This window comes from Canis lupus, chromosome 21 (genome assembly GCF_003254725.2).
Source record: "Canis lupus dingo isolate Sandy chromosome 21, ASM325472v2, whole genome shotgun sequence".
NCBI lineage: Eukaryota > Metazoa > Chordata > Mammalia > Carnivora > Canidae > Canis > Canis lupus.
Window position 1 is genome coordinate 24,683,101 of NC_064263.1, and position 23,381 is coordinate 24,706,481.

General features: G+C 37.7%; 2 protein-coding genes across 5 annotated transcripts in view; one reads left to right on the forward strand and one right to left on the reverse strand.

The window, feature by feature from the left end:
• Nucleotides 1–23,381, reverse strand: part of MRPL48 (mitochondrial ribosomal protein L48) — a 100,482-nt gene that overhangs the window by 74,171 nt on the left and 2,930 nt on the right. The window lies entirely within an intron of this gene.
• RAB6A (RAB6A, member RAS oncogene family) overlaps nucleotides 6,807–23,381 on the forward strand; it is a 105,108-nt gene continuing 88,533 nt past the window's right edge. Inside the window, exon 1 of the mRNA XM_025459062.3 lies at nucleotides 6,807–6,978. The gene's annotated coding sequence lies outside the window, so the exon portion shown is untranslated. The remainder of the gene's footprint in view (nucleotides 6,979–23,381) is intronic.

The window sequence follows — 23,381 nt, forward strand, 5'->3', positions numbered from 1 at the left end:
TTTGTTCTCTATGATTAAAAGTCTTTTGGGACACCTGGGTGGCTCAGCAGTTGAGTGTCTGCCTTAGGCTCAGGGCGCGTGATCCTGGAGCCCCGGGATTGAGTCCCACATGAGGCTTCCTGCATGGATCCTGCTTCTTCCTCTGCCTGTGTCTCTACCTCTCTCTCTCTCTCATGAATAAATACATAAAATTAAAAAAAAAAGAGTCTCTATGGTTTGTCTCCCTCTCTGATTTCATCATTTTATTTCTTCCTCTCTTTTAAGATTTTTTTAAAAGTAATCTCTCCACCCAATGTAGCTCAAACTCACAACCCTGACATCAAGAGTCACATGTTCTACTGAGCAAGGCAGACACACCAACTTCATCTTATACTTAGTCCTGAACAGTGTATTTTCAAAGGAATATTCTTTTTTTTATGATAGTCACACAGAGAGACAGAGAGAGGCAGAGACACAGGCAGAGGGAGAAGCAGGCTCCATGCACCGGGAGCCCGACGTGGGATTCGATCCCGGGTCTCCAGGATCGCGCCCTGGGCCAAAGTCAGGCGCTAAACCACTGCGCCACCCAAGGATCCCCTCAAAGGAATATTCTTCATTTTTCTTTGTATCCCAATAATTTGGCAGAGGTAATAGAACATAATAAGGCTACAGTAAATATTGAATGAAATAATAAATGAAAGAATATATAAAAGTTCTCAGAGTTTAGATTTCTCCAGGATCTTGCACCACCAAAAAAGCCTAGAAGAACTCTGCCTTTCTGGCTTTACTTTTACAAGTCAACCTTCTATAAAAGCTTTAAGAAAAAGAAAAGAAAGAAAGAAAGAAAGAAAGAAAGAAAGAAAGAAAGAAAGAAAGAAAGAAAAGAAAGAAAATTTTATCCAGTCTATAGCATAACCACATCAGAGAAAGCCTTAGGGAAGAAGGGAGAATAAAGGGAGGCCCTTTTGAAGAACATGTTTGATCTCAAATTAAACTTCCTTTAAAGTAATAATTCTATGGTACCTGTCATAAAAAGTTTCCCAAGGATGGCAAACAGTTCTAGTTTATGGCTGAAATAAAAATATATGCATTAAGCCATTTTCAATTGAGAACTATTTTAGCTTCAGTAGAACTTTTCTGCTTCTATTTTTTGGTACGGGTTTGATACAAAGAAAATCATACTTACAAGGAAAAAAAAAAAAAAGATAAAAGGCCAGAGGTGAAAGAGAGCTGGCTACCAAAGAAAAGCCAGAAAGGAATGATGCTGATTCCCCAGCCTATGCTTTACCAGGAATTCTCTGCTTGTGCAGGGTTGGACCCAGAGAGCAGGGATTACCTAACCCTGGAGAAAGAAAGGATGATGAAAGAGGCTGCAAGAGGGAAGCTCAAGTGGTTAGTGAGATCATAGCAGGCTGTAACAAGGGAGGTTACAAAGAACCACTTACCAGGGAGCTAGGTGTGCAACTCAGTCAACCTTTCCAGAAGCCCAGAACCCATGTTCTGGTTGGTCCGGCCCCAGCTCTAGCACAGGGATCCTGGGAAAGTACCTGTTGCACAAATCTCCTCTAGCACGTGGACACTGGGATACTTGAACACCTGGGAGGGTATCCTCCTCCCCCTTTTTAAATAGCTTGCACCATTACTTCACATTAGAAAAACTTTTTTTATGGTGTAGGAAGAATCCTTTGTGTGGCTGCTATTAAAGCCCAGATATCAAATGTACACTGAAAACAAAACAAACAAAACAAACTGAAAAAAAAAAAAAAAACCACCAGAATTTCACTCTAGCAGACTACTCAGAGCTTCTAGCATAATTCTCTTGCTTGACATCTTGGGATCAGGAGACAAGACACAGGTGCAGATTTTACAAGATCATAATGTGGAGGCAGATTTTGAAATAAATTCCTCAGAAGAGAATACTATCTCCTTGACCTACAGAGACAGGAATTTCTAACTTCCATCTCCAACTATCCTCTCTATGTCTTTTGTTTTTAGATTTTATTTATATATTTGAGAGAGAGAGTGAGAGAGCGAGCACGAGAGTGGGAAGGGGTAGTCAAGCAGACTTCCTGATGGGCATGGGGCTCCATTAGGACACCAGGATCATGACCTGACACTTAACCTACTGAGGGACCCAGGTGTCTCTCCTCTCTATGTCTTTATTTGAATGCCTTATCCTTTTTAGCTCCACTTTCACAGTCTTCTACTGGAACTGTTCTGGCCTTCTTCTTTGTAAGATTTTATTTATTTGAGAGAGAGAGAGAGAGAGAGAGAGAGAGAGCAAGCACTATCAGGAGCCAGAGATGGAGCTTGATCCCAGAACCCTGGGATCATGACCTGAGCCCAAGGCAGATGCTTAACTGACTAAGCCATCCAGGAGCCCCCTGTGCTGACCTTCTAATCTACAAACTTTCAGTCTCATTCCCATTCCAGTTCAAAACCAAATCAAACAAAACCTTCCATAGCTACTTATAGCCGTCTAATTTAACTCCTTATCTTGGCATTCATTGCTCTCATGATCTATTCCCAATTTACTGTTCTAACTTTCTATTACATACCCATGACTCCTCCTACACCAATAACTCTGTTCAACATATTTTCTTATACTGCAGGTTATACTAAATGTTCATATTTAAAATTACTTTCCTATGATGGCTATCATGAAAAGCAGAATTAGTTCTAGATAGATTCATATTCAGACTTTTGATGTATTTTGCCAAACTTTATTTCAGAGGCACCAAATCCTGTTTTTGTCACATCTTCATGAGCAGTGAATATTATATATTTGAAAACTTTCCAAATTTGGTAAGTAAAAATTGTATACAAAAAATCTTTGTGAATGGATAAAGAGAATTATAAATATATATATCTTTTATATATAATTATATATATAATATATAATCTTATATATATATAAAAGAAGGAAACCTACTATTTGTTTTTTTTAATTTTTATTTATTTATGATAGTCACACAGAGAGAGAGAGAGGCAGAGGGAGAAGCAGGCTGCATGCACCGGGAGCCCGATGTGGACTTTGATGCCGGGTCTCCAGGATCACGCCCTGGGTCAAAGGCAGGTGCTAAACCGCTGCACCACCCAGGGATCCCGGAAACCTACTATTTGTAATTATAGATGGACTCCTCAGTGAAATAAGTCAGAGAAAAACAAATACTGTATTATTTCACTTACACAGAGAATCTTAAAAAACAGAAATCCCTCAAAAAATCCTCATAAATACAGAGAATAGATTGGTAGTTGCCAGAGGCAGGGGTGGGTAGGGGGATGGACAAAATGGGTAAAGGTGATCAAAAGTACAAACTTCCAGTTACAAAATAAGTAAGTCCTGGGGATGTAATGTATAACTTGGTGACTAAAGTTAATAAATAATACTGTCTGCATATTTGAAAATTACTAGAAGAGTTTATCTTAAAAGTCTTCAGCATCAGGAAAAACATTTATAATATGTATGGTGATGGATGTAAACTGAACTTATTGTGGTGATCATTTCACAATATAGACATACATTACATCATTATGTTATATACCTGAAACTAATATTACGTTATATATCAATTATATGTCAATAAAAATAAATCTCTGCAAATTGGTACTTCATAAATTCTCTTTTCTTTTTTTGGTTTTTAGCATGGTGGAACCTTTCCCCCATGCTTTGTCATCCAATTTTATTTCCTTTGTGAATTGCCCATTCATGTCTGTTACCTATTTATCCTTTGGCGTCTTAATATGTTTATTCTTGCAGTCTCAGTCTTTTATACACATTCTTATATTTTAGGAAGCAGCTTATGTTCACGGAAAGAGCACCATACTAGAGATCATGAAAAACTACCATTATGTGACATGGAACAAGTCATCTCTATTTTATACACCTCAAATCTGTACCCAAATCTATGTACCCAAATCTATAAAATGAGGATGATGCAATAGAAGCTACAAGATCAGGGCACCTGGGTTGCTTAGTGGTTGAGTGTCTGCCTTTGGCTCAGGTCCTGATCCCAGGGTCCTGGGATCCAGTACCACATCAGGCTCCTGCATGGAGCCTGCTTCTCCCTCTGCCTGTGTCTCTGTCTCTGTCTCTCTCTCTCTCTCTCTCTCTCGCTCTGAGTCTCTCATGAATACATAAATTAAAAATCTTTTTTAAGAAAAGGAAAAGTTCAAGTGAATGGGGTATCCTCTAAAACTCCTGCTCTCTGCTTTATCTATAAGAGCTTCTTTTTTATTTGTTGTCATATATGTGTGTGTATATATATTCAAAATATAAATATATAATTATATAATATAATAAATATATAATTATATATAATAAATATATAAATTACATATATGTATACAAATCCTTAAAGCCCTTCCATCTCTAATGGCCATGGATTCCTTTATTCTGCCATAGAGAGATGAGTAACCAGTTAAAGAACAATTCTGTTGGTGTTATTTCCGTTTTATAGATGAAGAAAGTGAGGTTCAATCCAAGTGAATAAATTACTCAAATCTGGCTAAGAGGGCTTTCCAACCCTGCATACTTTTACCTTTGGTGAAAGTTTGGATTTGTTTCTTCAGAATTCTTACCATTCCAAGATACAATGATGCTGAGTTTCTCAAGACTGTAGTTCTCTAGCACCATATGACTGTCAAGTCTCTGAAGCCTCTAAAATCTAATTTTTGTGGAACAATTTACAAAGGGAGGATGAAGCTGTGGAATAGCCAGCTCTTAGCTATTTCCCCCTACCTGCCCCACCTCCAACTGGCTCTTCAAGTTGCGAATGTTTATATGACAGTGGGGGAAATATGAAAATTTTAGCTCATTGATTCGTGGAATCGTTTATGCTATGCATATAATTAAAATGACAAAGAAAAATACTTAGTATGTAACAAATAACAGATAATTGTGCAGGATCGTCCCGATCGTGTTAAAATAGATACACAGTGAAAAAAAAGAAAAAAGAAAAAAAAAAAAGGAAGAATGACAAACAGTAATCTTGATTGATTCTGGTTGGTGGGATGAGTCATTTTTTTTTTTAAATTGTATCCCAACCTTTTAAATTATGCATGTATTTTTATAACCAGGAAAAAAAAGTCTTAATTTCAAATATGTGGGGCCACACCTGGAGCCGTCAATTTGTTTTAGAATTGGGATGCAGAGATGAGTCATCTTAAAAGGACAGAGAGGGACAGCTGGGCTTTGGCTAGGATTGGCTTTGAAGGGGAGGGGCGAGTACAGGATAAGATGGGGACTGATCAACGGAGCTGGAGTTCAAACCGGAAGCGCTGACGGTGGCACTCTACCGGGCAAAATCCAGCCGCACAGACTGAGGATAACGTGGCAGCCGCTACCCGCCCTCAACGAAGCCAGTCAGACCCAGGCCGCCCCCACCGCCCTCCAGCCTACGCCCTGGCTAGTTCCCGCCCCTCGCCTCTCCCCATTGGTCCGCGGATGGTCCGTGGCTTCCGGGCCCGCCCCTCTGGGAGCCTGCAAGAGGCGGGACGCTCCCTCCCCCACTTCCACAGGGGCAGCCATGCTGAGAGTGGCGGGTCGGAGGAGGGTGGGGCCGTTGGCTCTCCACCACCGCCATGGTCGCTCAGTGTTTCTCCGCCCGTGCACTGTGGGGACCCAACGGAAAGAGTGATTTACCACTTGGGATCTGGGCGTTTGTACGAAGTGCCGGTGTTTCCTTCACTGTCTCCAATCCCTGGAGGCCGGTGGGTTTAGTTTTCTAGATGATGTCATCAGAAAACCTTTCCAAGGTCCTAATGCCCGTGGTTAGGATTTCAGAGCCACTGAAAAATCACAGATCTTTGGAGACAGGATGACTGTATAATTTACTCTCCAAACTAAATAGCTTTGAGACCCTAAGAGGACAGTATTAATAACTACGATTGGCACAACAGTCCTAATTGTGGGCTGTTCTGTAACTTTAATAGCCTCAGTACTTAGAGATCACCTGGTCACAGGCCCAGCTTTTTAAAATTGTGATAAAAGGTATATAATGTAAATTTTCCATTTGAATCATTTTTTAATTTTTTTTTTATTATTATTCATGAGAGACACAGAGACCTAGGCAGAGGGAGAAGCAAGCTCTCCACGGGAGCCTGATGGGGGACTCCATTCCAGGACCCCAGGATCATGACCTGAGCCAAAGGCAGTTGCTCAACCACTGAGCCATCCAGGTGCCCCCATTTTAACCATTTTTAAGTGTGTGATTCAGTGGCATTAATTTCATTCACAGTAGTGTGCAACCTTCACCATTTTCTTTTTTAAAGATTTTATTTATTCATGAGAGATACACAGAGGCAGAGACACAGGCAGAGGGAGAAGCAGGCTCCCAACATGGAGCAGCATGTGGGTCTTCTGGGACTGGGATCACACCCTGAGCGGAAGGCACTCAACTACTGAGCCACCCAGGCGTCCCACTTCCACCATTATCTATTTTCAAAGTTTTTCATCACCCTAAATGAAATCTACCCATTGAGAGGTAACTCCCCATTACTCCCTCCTATTAGCCTCTGATTACTCTCTCTTCTGTTCATGTTTCTTTAAATTCTCCTATTCTTGATATTTCACATGTCCTAAGTGGAATTATGCACTTTTGTCCTTTTGTGTTTGGCTTCTTTTAGCATGATGTTTTCAAGGTTCACGTTGTAGGTTATATCAGTACTCCATTCTGTTTTATGGTTGAATAATACTACACTGTATGGATATAACACATTTGTTCATTCATTCATTGATGCACATCTGGTTTTTATTTTTTTAAGATTTTATTTATTCATGAGAGACCCAGAAAGAGAGAGAGAGATCGGCAGAGACACAGGCAGAGGGAGAAGGAGGTTCCATGCTGGGAGCCCTACGTGGGACTGGATCCCCGGTCTACAGGATCATGCCCTGGGCTGAAGGCGGCGCTAAACCGCGGAGCCAGCCAGGCTGCCCCACACCTGAGTTATTTCTTCTTTTTGACTACTATGATTGCAACTATAGATACTTTCATTCAGGTATTCTACTCTGTGCTTTCAGTTCTTTTGAGTATATACTTAGGAACTGAATTGCTGGGTTATATGGTAATTCTGTGTTTTAACCTTTTGATGACCTACTGTGCTATTCTCCAAGGTACCTGGACCGTTTTATATTACTACCAGCAATGTATGAGGGTTCCAATTTCTCCACATCTTCACCAACACTTGTTACTTTCCGATTTTTGTCTTTAGTTTGTTTTTGTTGTTGTTGTTGTTTTATATTTTATTTATTTGAGAGACAGAGAACACAAGCAGGGGGTGAGGTGAGGGAGGGAGAGGGAGAAACGGACTCCCCACTGAGCAGGGAGGCTGATGTGAGGCTTGATCCCAGTACCTTGAGATCACCACAGGAGTCAAAGGCAGACGCTCAAGGGACTGAACCATGGAGGCGCCTCTGTCTTTAGTTTTTATGGAGATTCTAGTAGCTGTAAAATGTTATGTCATTGTAGTTTGGGTTTGCATTTACCTTATGACTGATGATGCTGACCACCTTTTCTTGTATCATTTTTATATCTTTTCTGGAGAAATTTTCATTCAAGTCATTTGTGCATTTTTAAACTGTTGAGTTATAGGACTATTTTACTCTTTAAAAATTTTTTAAATGTATTTATTATTATTGAAGTGTATATAAGACTTCTTTATATATTCTTTAAACTCTTATCAGTTATATGGTTAGCAAATATTTTCTCTCATTTTGTAGGTTGTCTTTTCACTCATTTGATACTGTCCTCTGATGCACAAATTTTTAGTTTTAGTCAAGTCCAATTTATCTATTTTTTCTTTTGTTGTCTGTGCTTTTGGTGTCATATTTAAGAAACTATTGCCAAATGGAAGGTCATATGCCCCATCTCATTTTACCGATGGAAAAATTGAAGTGAACAGTGGGAAAAGCCTGAGCACTCAAGGTCACTGGAAGTTAATAACCACTGGGACTTAAATCTGACTACTATACACAACCAGTGATAAAAGAAAACACACACTTAAAAAAATCATTGAGTGGAGTTTTACCTTCAATAATAAAACAATATAATAGATTAGAATCTTTGTTTTTTTAGATTAGAATCTTTAAAACAACTTTGCTCCTAAACAGAAAAGGCTGTGTATATAGTTCAAATTATTATGATAGTAGACAATTCTGATTGGATAATTTGAGGGTCAGTATTAAACAAACAAACTAATGAAAGTTGATAAAGAAAGAAACCAACAGGATCCTGGCTTACTTCAGGACGTAACATCTATAGAATGGCACTTTAATTAATAGCCTGGAAACTAAGATTTAGAAACCTAAATCTTTCCTGCTTGAGTTATCTGAGGGGCTTCCTATTGAAGCCAATAGTTAAAATGTCAATTTCATTTCAATTTTTCCACCACTGTATATCAATAGAAATTCCCTTCTCAAAGTTGTTTTTTTGATAGTATTAGGCACACATGTCTGAAGTTTAAGATCCTCTTATTCAACAAATATATATAGAGACCATTAAGTCTTTTAGAGTCTTTATTCGTATATTATCCACTGATTTGTGGATTTAAATACTGGGAATTTCTCTTTCTCTGATATTTACATGGTATACTCTGTTAAGACTTAAACAAGACCAGTCCTTCTATCATGTATCCAAGTCAGGATGAATGTGGTGTGTATGTAATGCCAATCCTTCCTCATCACATTCATTTCTGGACATTTAAAAAAAATATTTACTTAAGTAATCTCTATACCCAACATAGGACTCAAACTCATGACCCTGAGATCAAGAGTTGCATGCTTTTTGGACTGAGCCAGCCAGGCACCCCCATTTCCAGATGTTTTAAAATAGCATCATTTTTTCCCCTTCAAGAATATAAGGTTTGGGAGAGAGAGCAATTAATTAGAAACCACAAGGTAGGAAAGAGGAATTCTCAGACTTTTTCATAATTGAAGTAAGTGGTAATGGTGTTGGGGGTCATTGACATATTCTGTGCTTTTTTTTTTTAAGATTTTATTTATTTATTTATTTATTTATTTATTTATTTATTTATTTATTTATTCATGAGAGACACACAGAAAGAGAGAGAGGCAGAGACACAGGCAGAGGGAGAAGCAGGCTCTGTGCAGGAAGCCCAATGTGGGACCTGACCCCAGGACCCTGGGATCATGCTTTGACCCAAAGGCAGATGCTCAACCGCAGAGCCACCCAGGCATCCCTGTGTTGTGCTTTTAAAAAGAATGTGGAAGCTTTCACTCTTGGAAATTTAAAAAACATTTCTGTCCAAAACAGAAGCTATATTCACTCATCATTTAATTTTGTAAGTGAAGAAATTTTCAATAACATCTTCCGTTTTAAAATCTTTCCACCAACCTTCCCACTCCTTGAGCCAATCTTCTATCAGAATCACTTTTTAAAAAATATATTATTTATTTGACAGAGAGAGAGCAAGGCAGCTCTTTGACAAGCAAGGGCAGTGGAGGCAGAGGAGAAGGAAGAAGCAGACCCCCTGTAGAGCAGGGAGCCCAATGCGGGGCTCCATACCAGGTACCTGCAAAATCAGCTTTAAAAATAAATAAGCCTGAAAGAAAAGTGGGTATAAATATGATTTTTGTACCTGCAGAGCATATTTCTTCTCAGGAGCATAAAAAGGTATAAAAATTATCTCCTTTGCTCCTTCCCAAAATTTCTGCAGAAATTATAGTATTTTTACTTCATCCTCCCTATAAAATGAGACCGTTATAGTATAGCATGTTTTCTAGTTCAATCTCTCTGATGAGCATGTGAGATCCCTCGGTTTTCAGACTAGAGCAGTTTCACTCCTAAGAAAAGTCCTTAGCCAGTCTGTGGGGCTACAAGATCTGATTTCATACCAAAGGTTTATTAGAAACAAGATAACAGGTCCCAATGGAGTCACTTATGCTAAGCCTCATGCCACCAAATTAAGACTTAACTTACAGCATTGGCTCCCTGAGAAATGGAATCTTACACCAGTCAATCAGACATTGCCTAATCAGCAATAGTTCAGTAATTTATCTGATACCTTGCCATCCCCTAAAGGAAAGTGATCTTACCATAACCAATCCTCTTTTTTTTTTTTGTCTAGTATAACTTCCTTGTTCCCACTCCTATAAAAGTCTTGCATTTTGTACAGCTCCTCAGAGCTACTCTCTGTCTGCTAAATTGGATGCTGCCTGATTCATTAATCACTGAATAAAGCCAATAAGATCTATAAAATTTATTCCATGGAATTTTGTTCTTTAACAAGTTACTCATATTTAGGGTTGCCAGAATTAGCAAATAAAAAATAAGGATGCCCAGTTAAACTTGAATATAAAATTTTAAGCGAAACGTAATTTGGCATACTAAATATTTTTAAAAGGATTTTACTTATTTATTTATTTATTTATTTATTCACTTATTTGAGAGAGAGAGCTCTCATGTGTGCAAGTGAGCAAGAGCAAAGGGAGAGAGGGAGTGAGAGAGGGAGAAGGATGAGCAGACCTGCACTGAGTGTGGAGCCCAACACAGGGCTCCACTCAGGGCTCAATCCCATGACCCTGAGATCATGACCTGAGCCAAAATCAAGAGTTGGTCACCCCAATGCCTGAGCCACCCCTGGCATCTTATATATTTATCTGGCAACCCAATCCATAATACAATATTTTACACTTATTATTTCAATATCTTTTAAGTTTTCTTTAAATATTTTTTAAAAGATTTTATTTATGAGAGACACAGAAAGAGAGGCAGACACACAGGCAGAGGGAGAAGCAGGCTCCATGCATGGAGCCCAATGTGGGACTCCATCCCGGGTCTCCAGGATCATGCCCCGGGCTGAAGGCGGCGCTAAACTGCTGAGCCACCCAGGCTGCCCTCAATATCCTTTTTTAAAAATATTTACTTATTTATTTGAGAGAAAGAGAAAGAGAGCACAGCAGGGGGAAAGGGCAGAGGGAGAAGGAGAAGCAGTCCCCCCACTGAATAGGGAGCCTGACTCAGGGCTTGAACTCAGGACCGTGGGAACATGACCTGAGCCAACAGACTGAGCTACCTAGGTGCCTATATTATTTCAATGCCTTTAGTGAATACCGCTATAGTAAAACACTGGGCTAGTAGTCTTCATAGGTCAAATGAAGGTAAAATTTGTGTTCTCAAAAATTTGTTATTATTGGAAGACACAAGGCAGGACATGGAAATTATATGTAAGCAAACAAAAACTATAATTATATATAAGCAAATACTTCTACAAAGTGCAGTAAACCCATGTGTAGTTTATTTATTTGAATTTTAAATATTGATCCTTTATAGTATTTGTAAGAATGAGAGAGTTCTCTCTTTGTAGTAAAGTTCTGTCTTGGAATCAGCATAGCTTTTGCCTATTCCTTGCTACCAAAGCATAAATATCTGGTATTGAACAGGACTGTCTAATATTTTAACTTTCTAAATAGTAAAATGAAAAATTAGGGAACTAGCCACTTAAATACCCTTTTTAAACTAAAATTTCAAATGTGCTTAACTTTGTTATTGATATTTAATCAATAGTAGTTTGTTATACTTGAGCTTTAGTTTTGCCATCTGGTAGGAATTTAATGTAATTTATTGTCCCTAAACAAATACTTAAGAAGATGGTGCTTAAAGAAAACTTGTTGGGCGCCTGGGTGGCTCAATGGTTGAGCATCTGCCTTTGGCTCTGGTCATGATCTTAGAGTCCTGGGATCGAGTTCCACATCAGGCTCACCTCAGGGGACCTACTTCTCCCTTGGTCTATGTCTCTGCCTTTCTCTCTGTGTCTCTCATAGATAAACAAACAAATAAATAAATAAAATCGAAAGAAAGAAAGAAAGAAAGAAAGAAAAAGAAAGGAAGGAAGAAAGAAAAGAAAAAAAGAAAAGAAAAGAAAAGAGAGAAAAGAAAGAAGCCTTGTTAAAAAATCTAAGGTGAGGGCCATCTGGCTGGCTCAGTCAGTGGAGCATGTGACTTGACCTCAGGGTTGTGAGTTTGCATCTCATGTTGGGTGTAGAGATTACCCTAAAATATTTAAAAAGAAAGAATGAAAACTTGTAACTCCTTTGCAACTGATGAATTGTTTTGCAATCTGAGTAATTTCATTCTCTATGAGTTTATAAGGAAAATGGGTTAGTAGTTCAGATACTAATGTTAAGTTTTCCATAAAATATTATAAAATGGATGGTATTCTATTTTTTTTGGATGGTATTCTAACGAGGAGAGTGATATCTCTAAAATTCTTTTCATTATTTTTTCATATCTCTCCCTTCAAATGATAATATCTATTTTTTTCTCTGCATAGGCAATATGCAAAATGTTCTACAGGCACTAGTTAATTCTTATGGAGAAACCAAGGCTAGAGAGATTAGAGAGATGTGACTCAATATTTTTGGAGGGTAGCTGGTGACCTTGTAAACACTGACTACAGAAAGCACAACAAACTTTTCTTTCTTAGATGAACAGTTTTCTTTAAAGTTTAAAGAAAAAAATGTTTTTTATTCATGAGAGACAGAGATATAGGCAGAGGGAGAAGCAGGCTCTCTGCAGGGAGTTCTATGTGGGACTTGATCCCAGGACCCTGGGATCACAACCTGAACCAAGGTAGTCACTCAAATACTGAGCCACCCAGACGTCCCTAGATGAACGATTTTCAAGCACTCAATTATGAAAGGAGAGATTTGGGCTAAATATTTGGAAAAACTTCCTAATTTTGAGGAACTGGAATGATGAGAGTTGAAAGATTTTCTTCACTATATATATACTGAAGAATCAGTTGATATTTATATGCCTAGAAGCTGATAGAGATGAAAAAGCCCTACAGATATTCTCTTGGTGGACAGCCTGGGTGGCTCAGCGGTTTAGCACCTGCCTTCAGCCCAGGGTGTGATCTTAGAAACCCGGGAACAAGTCCCACATTGAGCTCCCTGCATGGAGCCTGCTTCTCCCTCTGCCTCTCTCTCTCTCTCTCTCTCTCTGTCTGTCTCTCATGAATAAATAAATGAAATATTTTTTTAAAAAAGATATTCTCTTGACCCAGCAATTCTGGGAAAAGGAGTTTACCTAGAGGCCAAAGAGAAAAATTTTATCCGCTTTTTGTTGCTTTCTTTACAGCTTTACCCCCACCTCCACTTACAGTGGAAACTTGTGCTAAGCAATCTGCTTCAGTCTGCTTCAATGCCTACTTCTAAAACAAATAGTAATAATTATTTACCTCTAGGTATTTGGATTCTTACTTCCAATGGCACATGTCTAAAACTAAACTCACTGTCTTCTTCTTTTTCTTGACCTTGTATGCCTCTTTAGTTGCAACCTTTTCATCCTTTCCTTTTTTTTTTTAATATTTTATTTATTTATTCATGGGAGACACACACACACAGAGGCAGAGACATAGGCAGAGGGAGAAGCAGGCTCCATGCAGGAAGCCCGATGCGGGACTCAATCCTAGGACCCCGAGACCATGCCCAAAGACAGACACTCAACCGCTGAGCCACCCCAGGCATCCCATCCTTTCTTTTCTTAAAAAACTTGAGTTTTCATTTCTTGCTTCTATTACTGAATCTCTCATTTCCTCCTAAATCCAAATCTGGCTTTTGTCTTCCTCACTCCATTGAAACTTCTCTGACTCAGGCCACTGCTGACCCTTAAACAAACAAACAAACAAACAAACAAAAACTTTTATACTAAGATATGATTTATATATGATAAAATCACTCATGTTAAGTATATAGTAGTAATTCAATGATTTTTAGTAAATTTACAAAGTTGTACAATCATCCCCACAACCCAATTTTAGAACATTTCTCTCAACCTGAAAAGATCTGTATGCCCATTTGCAGCCACTTACCTTTTGAGAACAGATTCAAAGAATGATTTTCAATCTACAACATATATTTTTGCTCTGATGCATTTGGTACTTGCTGATCACACCTTTCCTTTTGATCACCTTTCTCTTCCTTTCTTTCTGATCACCACTGTCTCCTGGTTTTCCTCTTAACTTTTCTGGTATTTCTTCACAGATTACTTTCTCTAACTTTATTTTATTTTATTTTACTTTCTCTAACTTTAAATATTGCTGTTCCATAGAGTTTTTGTCCTGATCTCTCAGCCTACACTCTACTTCGGTGATCACATCCATCTTCATAACTACAGTTACCACCTGTAAGATGACAATTCCCAAAATCTGTTTCTAGCTCAGACTTGGGTTCTGACCCAGTATAGTATAGTAGTAAAAGACCTACTGTTAGGGAACAGTAGGTCTTCTCTTGGGCTCTGGTTATAATAAAATAGAAATAGAAAACTAAGGGCACCTAGGTGGTGCAGTCAGTTAAGTACCCAACTCTTGGTCTCAGCTCACGTTGTGATCTCAGGGTCATGAAATAGAGCCCCAGGTTGATTTCCATGCTCAGCTTGGAGTCTCCTTGAGTTTCTCTCTCTCTCTCCCCCTGCTCTCTCTCTAAAATAAATGAGTAAATCTTTGAAGAAAACCCATTAAAATAGGACATAAATCTTGTTCTTCTTAGAGGAGGAAATTATGATTCGCCCATATCTAAATAAGTTTCAAAGTAGTGGATGAAATATGAAATATATACATGATTTCTGAAGTCTGTAAACCATAATATACTCTTCTTAACAGATCCTGAACGTTAAAGTTTTAATGTACCTGCATCTCTACTTTTTTTTCTTCTTTCTTTCTTTCTTTCTTTCTTTCTTTCTTTCTTTCTTTCTTTCTTTCTTTCTTTCTTTCTTTCTTTCTGATAGTCACACAGAGAGAGAGAGAGAGAGGCAGAGACACAGGCAGAGGGAGAAGCAGGCTCCATGCAGCGGCAGCCCGATGTGGGATTCTATCCCGGGTCTCCAGGATCGCGCCCGGGGTCAAAGGCAGGCGCTAAACCGCTGCGCCACCCAGGGATCCCTACTTTTTTTTTCTAATTTTATTTTTTTAACATAGCTGTCTCACCAGGAGATTGATGTAAACCAAAGAGTAGGGACCAAATCTTTTTCAGTTTTGTCTTTCCATTAGGAAAGCACAGTGCTTTGTACCTAGTAGGCAAAAGTATTTGTAGAATGAATAAATGAACAAATGAATGCATCAGGCAGAGAATACTTGAAACTGAACTGACGTGTTAATGTAGTGAACATTGGTGGTGGGCTGCCAAATGTTATTTTCTATCTTTTCCTCCTTATAACAAAATTACAGTTTTATTACAATAATCCATCTCCCTCTGCAAAGCCATATGCTTTTGTATTTGTCAAAGTAATCCCATTTCTCTTGCCAGTGACAAATTTAGGATAGGTATATGAAGAAATTCTGGCCACTGATTTGTAATAGGGAATCTGCTGGGGGGATTCTGGGGAAAGTTTTTCACTTATAAATAGAAATACATAGAGCCATTTTCTCTCTTTGGACTTTATAGTGTCTAGATGTGTCAGCCTGAACTATGACAGCCATCCTGTCATCATTGGGGAACTAGTATCTATAGAAAAAGTCAATATGCTGAGGAAAGTAGAACAAAGGCAGAAGAACCTGGTCCTCGCAGACATTGTTAGGTGGAAATTAAAGCAACTTTGAAATTGCCATAGCTTGGAACCTCTTAATGTGATTTGCCCTATTGCTTAAGCTATTTAGAGTCGACTTTTCTGTTTCTTTCAGCTGAAGGATTCCTAATGGATAATGTTAGTAAATGAATAACATGGCACAATCTGTCTTTTCTCTCTCTCTCTCTCTCTTTCTCATTTGACTACAGTGGAATGTGGATAAAGGGCACATGTCAGCCCTGTTGTCTGTATTGGAATACAGCTGCAATGTAGAGCTCCTCCTCCTCCTTGTATAGCTTGCAAGCCTCTTCTGGAAAGACTATTTGTACACTAAGCTTGATAGTCTCAGATATATGGCAAATATATATATATATATATTTGAATTAATTTTTGTATATGGAAGTAGGTAGGGGTCCAGATCATTCTTTATCATGTGGATATACCATTGTTCAAGCACCAATTATTGAAAAGACCATACTCTTTTCCTATAAATTGCCTTGGTATCATGTTGAAAATCAATTGACCAGAAATGTGTGAGTTTATTTCTGGATTCTCAGTTTCATTCCACTGATTTCTATGTATATCCTCATGCTAATACTGCAGTCTTCATGGTCTTGGCTATTCTGGATCCTTTGAATTTCCATGTGAATTGCAGGATTAGCTTGTCTATTTCTTAAAAAAAAAAAAAAAACTGATATTTTTACTAGGGAATGCATTGAATCTGTAGATCAATTTGGAGAGTATTTATAATAATTATATAGTAATATTAAACAATAGAAATAAAAGGCACACAGATTGGAAAGGAAAAAATACCTCTCTTTGCAGATGACATGATCGTGCATATATAGAATCCCAAGGCTTCACACATACACACACACACACACACACACACACAATTAGAACTAATAATAAATTAGTTCATAAGGTTACAGAATACAGAGGCACCTGGGTGGCTTTATTTCTTTTCCTTCCTAATTGGTCTGAATAGAACCTCAAATACAAAGTTGAATACAAGTGGTAAGAGTGGACATCCTTGTTCCTGATCTTATTCTGTCTTCCAGTATGTATGATGTTAGCTTTGTCAGGTTGAGGAAGTTCCTTCCTATTACTAGTTTGCTGAGTATTTTTCTCACAAGTGTTGGATTTTGTCAGATGTTTTTCTGTGTCTGTTGAAATGATCGTACATTTTTGTGTTTTGTTCTGTTCATATGATCTATTATACTCATTGATTTTCACATGTTGACACAACACACCTTACATCCATAGGATGTGCATAATCCTTTTTACATGTTTCTGGATTAGGTATGTTAGTATATTCTTGAGGCATTTTTTTTTGTCTAAATGCGGAATATTGGTTTATAGATTCCTTTTTTTTCTTTTGATGTCTTTGCATAGTTTCAGTATCAGATTAATACTGGCCTCGTAAAATGAGTTGGGAAATGTTACCTCATCTTCTACTTTTTGTAAGAATTTTTAAGATTAGTATTAATTCAAATTTAAATCGTTTGATAGAACTCATCAGTGCAGCCATCCAGTTCCTGGAAAGTTTTTTGATTACCATTTCTTTCTTTTAACCTGTTACAGATGTATTCAGATTTCTTCTGAGGTCAGTTTTGATAGTTGGGTTTTTGTTTGTTTCGGTTTTTTTTATTTGATCATCTCGTCTGAGTTATCTAATGTGTAGTCATATAGTTGTTCATAGTATTCCTGCATAATCAGTTTGATTTCTGTATTATTGGTATTAATGTCTCCTGTTTCACCCTTTTTAAAAAAGATTTTATTTATTTATTTGAGATGAGGAGCACAAGGAGGGAGAGGGGCTGAGGGAGAAGAAGAGGCAGACTCCCCACAGAGCAGGGAGACCAATATGGGGAGGCTCCATCCCAGGACCTGAGCTGAAAGCAGATGCTTAACTGAGCCACTCAGGCACCCCATACCCTGATTTAAATAACTTGAGTCTTTGCTCTCTTGCTGTCTCTTTTTTGACCAATCTAGCTGAAGATTTGTAAATTTTGTTAATTTTTGGAAGTTAACTTTTGGTTTACATTAATTTTCTCTATGGTTTTTCTATTCTTTATTTCATGTTTCTGCTCTCAGTTATATCCTTTCTTCTGCTTCTTTTTAGGAAGGGGGGGCAAAGGGAGACAAAGAGAAAGACTGTTTTGTTTTGTTTTTTTACTTTTTAAATTTTTTAAAATTTAAATTCAATTTGCCAACATATAGTATAACACCCAGCGCTTATCCCATCTAGTGCCCTCCTCAGTGCCTGTCACCCAGTTACCCCCACTCACCTCTCCTTCTGCTACCCTTTGTTTCCCAGAGTTAGGAATCTCTCATGGTTTGTCTCCCTGAGAGATAATCTTTTATTTATTCATCAGAGAGAGAGAGAGAGGCAGAGACATAGGCAGAGGGAGAGGGAGAAGCAGGCACCCTGTGGGAAGCCCGATGTGGGACTTGATCCCCGTACCCTGGATCACGCCCTGAGCTAAAGGCAGATGCTCAACCGCTGAGCCACCCAGGTGTCCCCAAAAGAGAGAATCTTAAGTAGGCTCCACACCCAGCATGGAGTCCACCTGAGGCGGCTCAGTCTCACAATCCTGAGATCATGACCTGAGCTGAAATTGAGCATCATATGCTTACGGGACTGAGCCACCTAGGCACACCTGTTCTTTCAATTTCTTAAGGTGGAGGTTAGTGATTTGTGGTCCTCCTTTTTAATGTAGTCATTTATAGTTATGTTTTTCTTTAAGTACTACTTTTGCTGGATACCAAAAGATTTGCTGTGTTGTTCTTTAATTCATTTCAAAGTATTTTCTGATTTCCCTTAGACTTTCTTCTTTGACCTATTGATTACTTATGTATTAAGTAATTATGTTTAATTTCCATGTATGTGTGAATTTCCCAAATTTATTCCTGTTATTGATTTTTAAAAGTTTTTTTTTTAAGTTAATTTATTTACTTAAGCAATCTCTACAGCCACTGTAGGGCTCAAACTCATGACTGAGAGATCAAGAACCATATGCTCTTTGGACTGAGTCAGCCATTTCCTTTGTTACTGATTTTTAATTTCATTCCATTGTAGTTAGAGAACATACTTTGTATGATTTTGATATTTTTAAATTTATTGAGACTTATTTTATGGCCTAAGATACGGTCTGTCATCAAGCATATTCCATGTGCACTTGAATTATACACTTTGCTGTTATTAGATGGAGTGTTTGATAGATGTCTGTTAGCTCTAGTTGGTGGATAGTGTTGTTCAAATCCTCTGTTTATATATTGTAATAAACAATATTATTGTTTATTTATTTAACAATAAATAAATTTATATTTATTAATCCTCTGTGTATATATTGTATCCATGATGAAAGTAAGGTATTAAAGTCTCTAACTATTGTAATTGAATTGTCTATTTCTCCCTCCAATTCTGTCAGTTTTTGCTTCATGTATTTTTAAGTCTTCATGTATTAATTAGGTCCATATATTCATATTAGTGTTATATCTTCCTGATGGGTTGATGCTCTTACCATTATAAAATATGCTTCTTTGTCTCTAGTAATAATTTTTGTCTTAACTAGTAATAATTTATGTAAATATTTAATATTGGTTCAACTCCACATTTAAGTATATGCCCTCTTAAAATAGGAGTAAATGATATAGTCAAGTAAAGATTATAAGTTCTAAAGGTTGTTGGTGGTATTTGCTTATTTTGTGTATCTCGTCATGCACATAGATTCAGTATTCAATTCTCAGAATATTTTTCTGAGCACCGAATACAGATAAGACCCAGGAATTACATTATATGTATAAGGCACACTCCTACCTTGAATAGTTTATAATCTAACTGACAAACTAGGATATAAAGTGTGGAGTAACAGACTGATTCTCAAAGGAGGGTACATAAAATTCCACTTGTTAGACCATTTAAAAAGTAGTTTCCTAAGTCACACCTTCAGAGATTTTGACTCAGTAGTTTCATATTGGGGTTCTATAATCTTAATTTTTAAAAAAGATTTATTTATTTATTTGAGAGAGAGAGAGAGAGCGATCATATGCAAGTGACAGGAGGGAGAGGGAGAGAATCTTCAAGCAGACTCCCCAATGAGTGCAGAGCCCAATGTAGGGCTTGACACAGGGCTCTATCTCACCATTCATGAGACCATGACCCATGAGATCATGACCTGAGCTGAAAGCAAGAATCAGTTGCTTAACTGACTGAGCCACCCAGTCACCCCCATCCATATATCTTTGAAGAAATGTCTCTTCAAGTCCTTCCCGTTCAAAATTCACCTAGGTGCCCCTCTTTTCTTTTCAAGTTTTATTTTTATTGAAGTAATCTCTATTTCTAACATGGGGCTTGAACTCACAACTCTGAGATTGGTTCATTATAGGATGATTTGATGGTGAACTGGCTTTTTTATTGAAGTAACCTCTATATTCAAAGTTTACAGGTCCTTTCTCTGGGATGTTTCAGGTTATCTTTCAGTCTTTTGGGGTGGGGCATATAAAACACTGCTAGTGTTATGAAAGGTGCTTGGGGAGATACCACTAGTTATCAATGCCTCTATCTTCTGGCAGCACCTCACCCTAGTACTCCACTATGCCTGTTTATCTGAGCCTAGAGCCTCTTGTGTTTAATTCTTCCATACAGATGGTTAGGTTTATAACTACTATTTATATAGTCTTTGATACAGTTCCCTTGTTTTTGGCCCCTTTCCTTACCTCTACCTTCTGTAGTACCTGGCACTTCATATTCCTGAGCCTTTCTGGGCTTGCTTTTTGTTGCTTTCCCCTTCAGTGAACGCTTTCTGTGCTTTGTTTAGTCAGTTAGCAGTGCTCTATCTTTGTCACCCAGCTTAAAGATATGATGGCTCTGGATTAGAGATGTCAAAGCCAGAGTTTGCGTTTTGATTTTTGATTTTTGTTTTGGAAAATTTCAGAAAAGGAAGGAAGCAGAAACATCTTTAATCTATCATCCTGCAACTGGAAGTTTGTTTTATTTTCCCAAATGATATTGTGGCTTATTATCTCACTGGATAGTTTCAGCTACACACTATTGTAATGACTTTGATGTCTTTTGATTTTTATGTCAAATAATGTCCTAGTTACTTTGTACTATTCAAAAAGCTGAAGAGACTTTCACAAAAAGATGGTTTCTCTTGGCATCTTAGGCAAGTTGCAATTTGGCTGTACAGTCTGTTGGCATTTCAGTGCAAACAGGATTGGTCCCACTTTTCTGTCCTAAGATGCTCTGTTCTTTACATAAACAGCAGGAGAAGCAGTTGTTCTCTTCTACTCTGAGAGTGATTATCTCTTAGGGGCAAGTGGAGTGATTCATTCTCTTGTACATCTTGGAGGAGACTTTATTCCTTGTGGGGGATACACTGCTGGGAAGAGGAGAGCTCCAGCAATGTGTCAGGTATTACACATTCAGGATTGGCATAAAAAGAAGCAACCTCTTCCCCCATGCAATTTCAAAGCCTGGAAGTAACACCCCACTTCTAAGGCTCTGAGAAATCACATTATTCATAACAAGGACCATGATTCACATGAACAGAACAAAATGGAATTATCAAAAATAGATTCTGTAGATTAATCGGTAGCAAAAATATCTTCTGACTTAGCTTATGAATCGGCTATAATCACAAGAGGATGATTCCATTGAGGTTTTACCACCTTCTCCTCCACTTTGATTGAATAATTTTTATACTTCTCCCATGGCATATCTTTGTAGGTCAGGGTATTTGGGAAACTGGTTTTGACATTACGCCTCTTTTTTTTTTTTTTCTTATTGTCTTTTATAAATGAGAATTGCTTAAACATACCTTGTGTTAATTGTACTTATTTAATTGGTCACCTTGAATTGTTGAGCATTTGTCTTTTTTATGCTTTAGATATTGACCCACTATTATTTTTAGCAGTGATGATTATAATAACCTGCAGAGTGGGTTAGAAGGGCTTCAGATTTGATGCAACTTGAATTCCTGCCAGAACTATTATTTGTTTAAAATATGAGCGATAGGATTCCAGCCCTTTTACCTGGGCAGTTTTCTCCTTCTATTGATTTCCTGCCTCTCTAAGAGTAACAAATCCTTTTTAGGGAGTAGTAAACTGAAAAAGGCAGTTCCAGTTTGATAACTATTACTGTATTATATATATACACACACCAGTATTAAGTAACTAACATTCAAGGAATTGTGTGAGATATTTTTAAGAGATCTAAAGATGAGAATGTCAGATGCTTTCAGCTGCAAGTAACAATGACAAAGACATATGAAGACATTATAAATACAAAGACTTATTATTTTGCTAAAAAGAAATCCAGAGGAAGGCCAGTTCCAGGATTGGTACGGTAGCTCAATGATGCCTTTTAGCTTAGTCTTCATCAATGGGTTGTTTTTTTCTAAAGGATTATATGTCAATGTACCTAGAATGCCTTAGCTCTAAATATCATGTCCTTATATAATGGCAGAAGAATGACAGTTTTCCCTGATCTACGTCTTTTCATCAGGGAAGAAAATCTATCTCAGAAGTCTCTGGCACATTTCCTTCTGGTTCAGATCAAGTTACATGTCTTTAGTTTAGCTGAAGGGAAGTTGAAAAATTATCTGTCATTTCCAATATATTTTGTGGAGATGTGTGTGTGTTTAGTGTGTGTATTGTGAGAGAGGCAGCCAATCGTGTCTGACACAAGAAATAAGATAATATCTTAGTCCTCCCTAAAGAAGCTTTGTGTCTCTCTGGGTAGAAAGACAAGCTATAACTATATTACAATTTCTGTGTGGTAACTTCCCGGAAACACTCATGGGCTTTAAATTAGCAATCCCTTTTAAATTGGTCAAAGAAAACTGTTCTATATACTTTTGATTTGGTGTTGCCAATGCTGTCCTCTCTCAATTTTTAGTCACAAATATGTTCTGAGCATCATTTTCATAAATGGTGTTAAGAAATGTAGTATCAATTAACATAATGTGATTTTAAATGATGTTATCTTTTTCCAAAGTGCTCTTGACCTTCTACCTTCACATGCCCACATCTCATTCATCCTTTGATGAAAGCTAAAAATAATGCCTCCTATTTATTTCATTTGTTTAGCAAATGCCTGTTGCATGGTTACTATGTCAAGCACTCTGCAAATGTTGAGGATACAAAACATGAATTTTGACCTCATGGAGAGCTTACAGTCAGGTGGGGGAATACTGACAATTAACAACAATTAAGCAATGAGGAAGAATAAGCAGAGGACGGGCAGGGGTATTTATGATGTTGGTGGGGATAAAAGCAGACAAAGAAGTCTACCTGAAGACTTCTTAAAGATGATACCTACAGGATGAGTAGGAATTGGAGAGAGAAAAGGAGAGGAAAGTGTTCAAGGTAAAGAGAATAGTGTACAGGAAATCATCGAGGTGAAAATGTTAGTGAAAGCACTCTTGAAAAAGATTTCTTTAACTTTTCCTTCCCCTAAAGTAATTTCTCCAATTGATGAATCCCATAGTCCTTAATATACAATTTTTAGACCATAACATCTCTGAAGGCAAAACATATGACTTATACATAGTACTGGGTAAATATGAGTGCATCTTAAGAGGAGAGTGAAGCTGTATCTGTGTCAATGAAAAATGCTAGCTTAAAACATTAAAATATCTGAGGTAAGAGGTGGATTATGCCATACTTGTCTTCAAAATGATAGACAAAGCATCACCTGTCTAGGTGACTACAGAGACCAAAGCAAGAGGGAGGAATTGATTCATAAAGCTCTGGAGGAAGTACAAAGTAATTATAGCTCCAATCCTCAGATGTTACTTTAAAAGCTATTTCAGGAAATATAATGAAAACCTGGTATACAACAGAAAGAAAAAATAGCCACTCACTTATGTT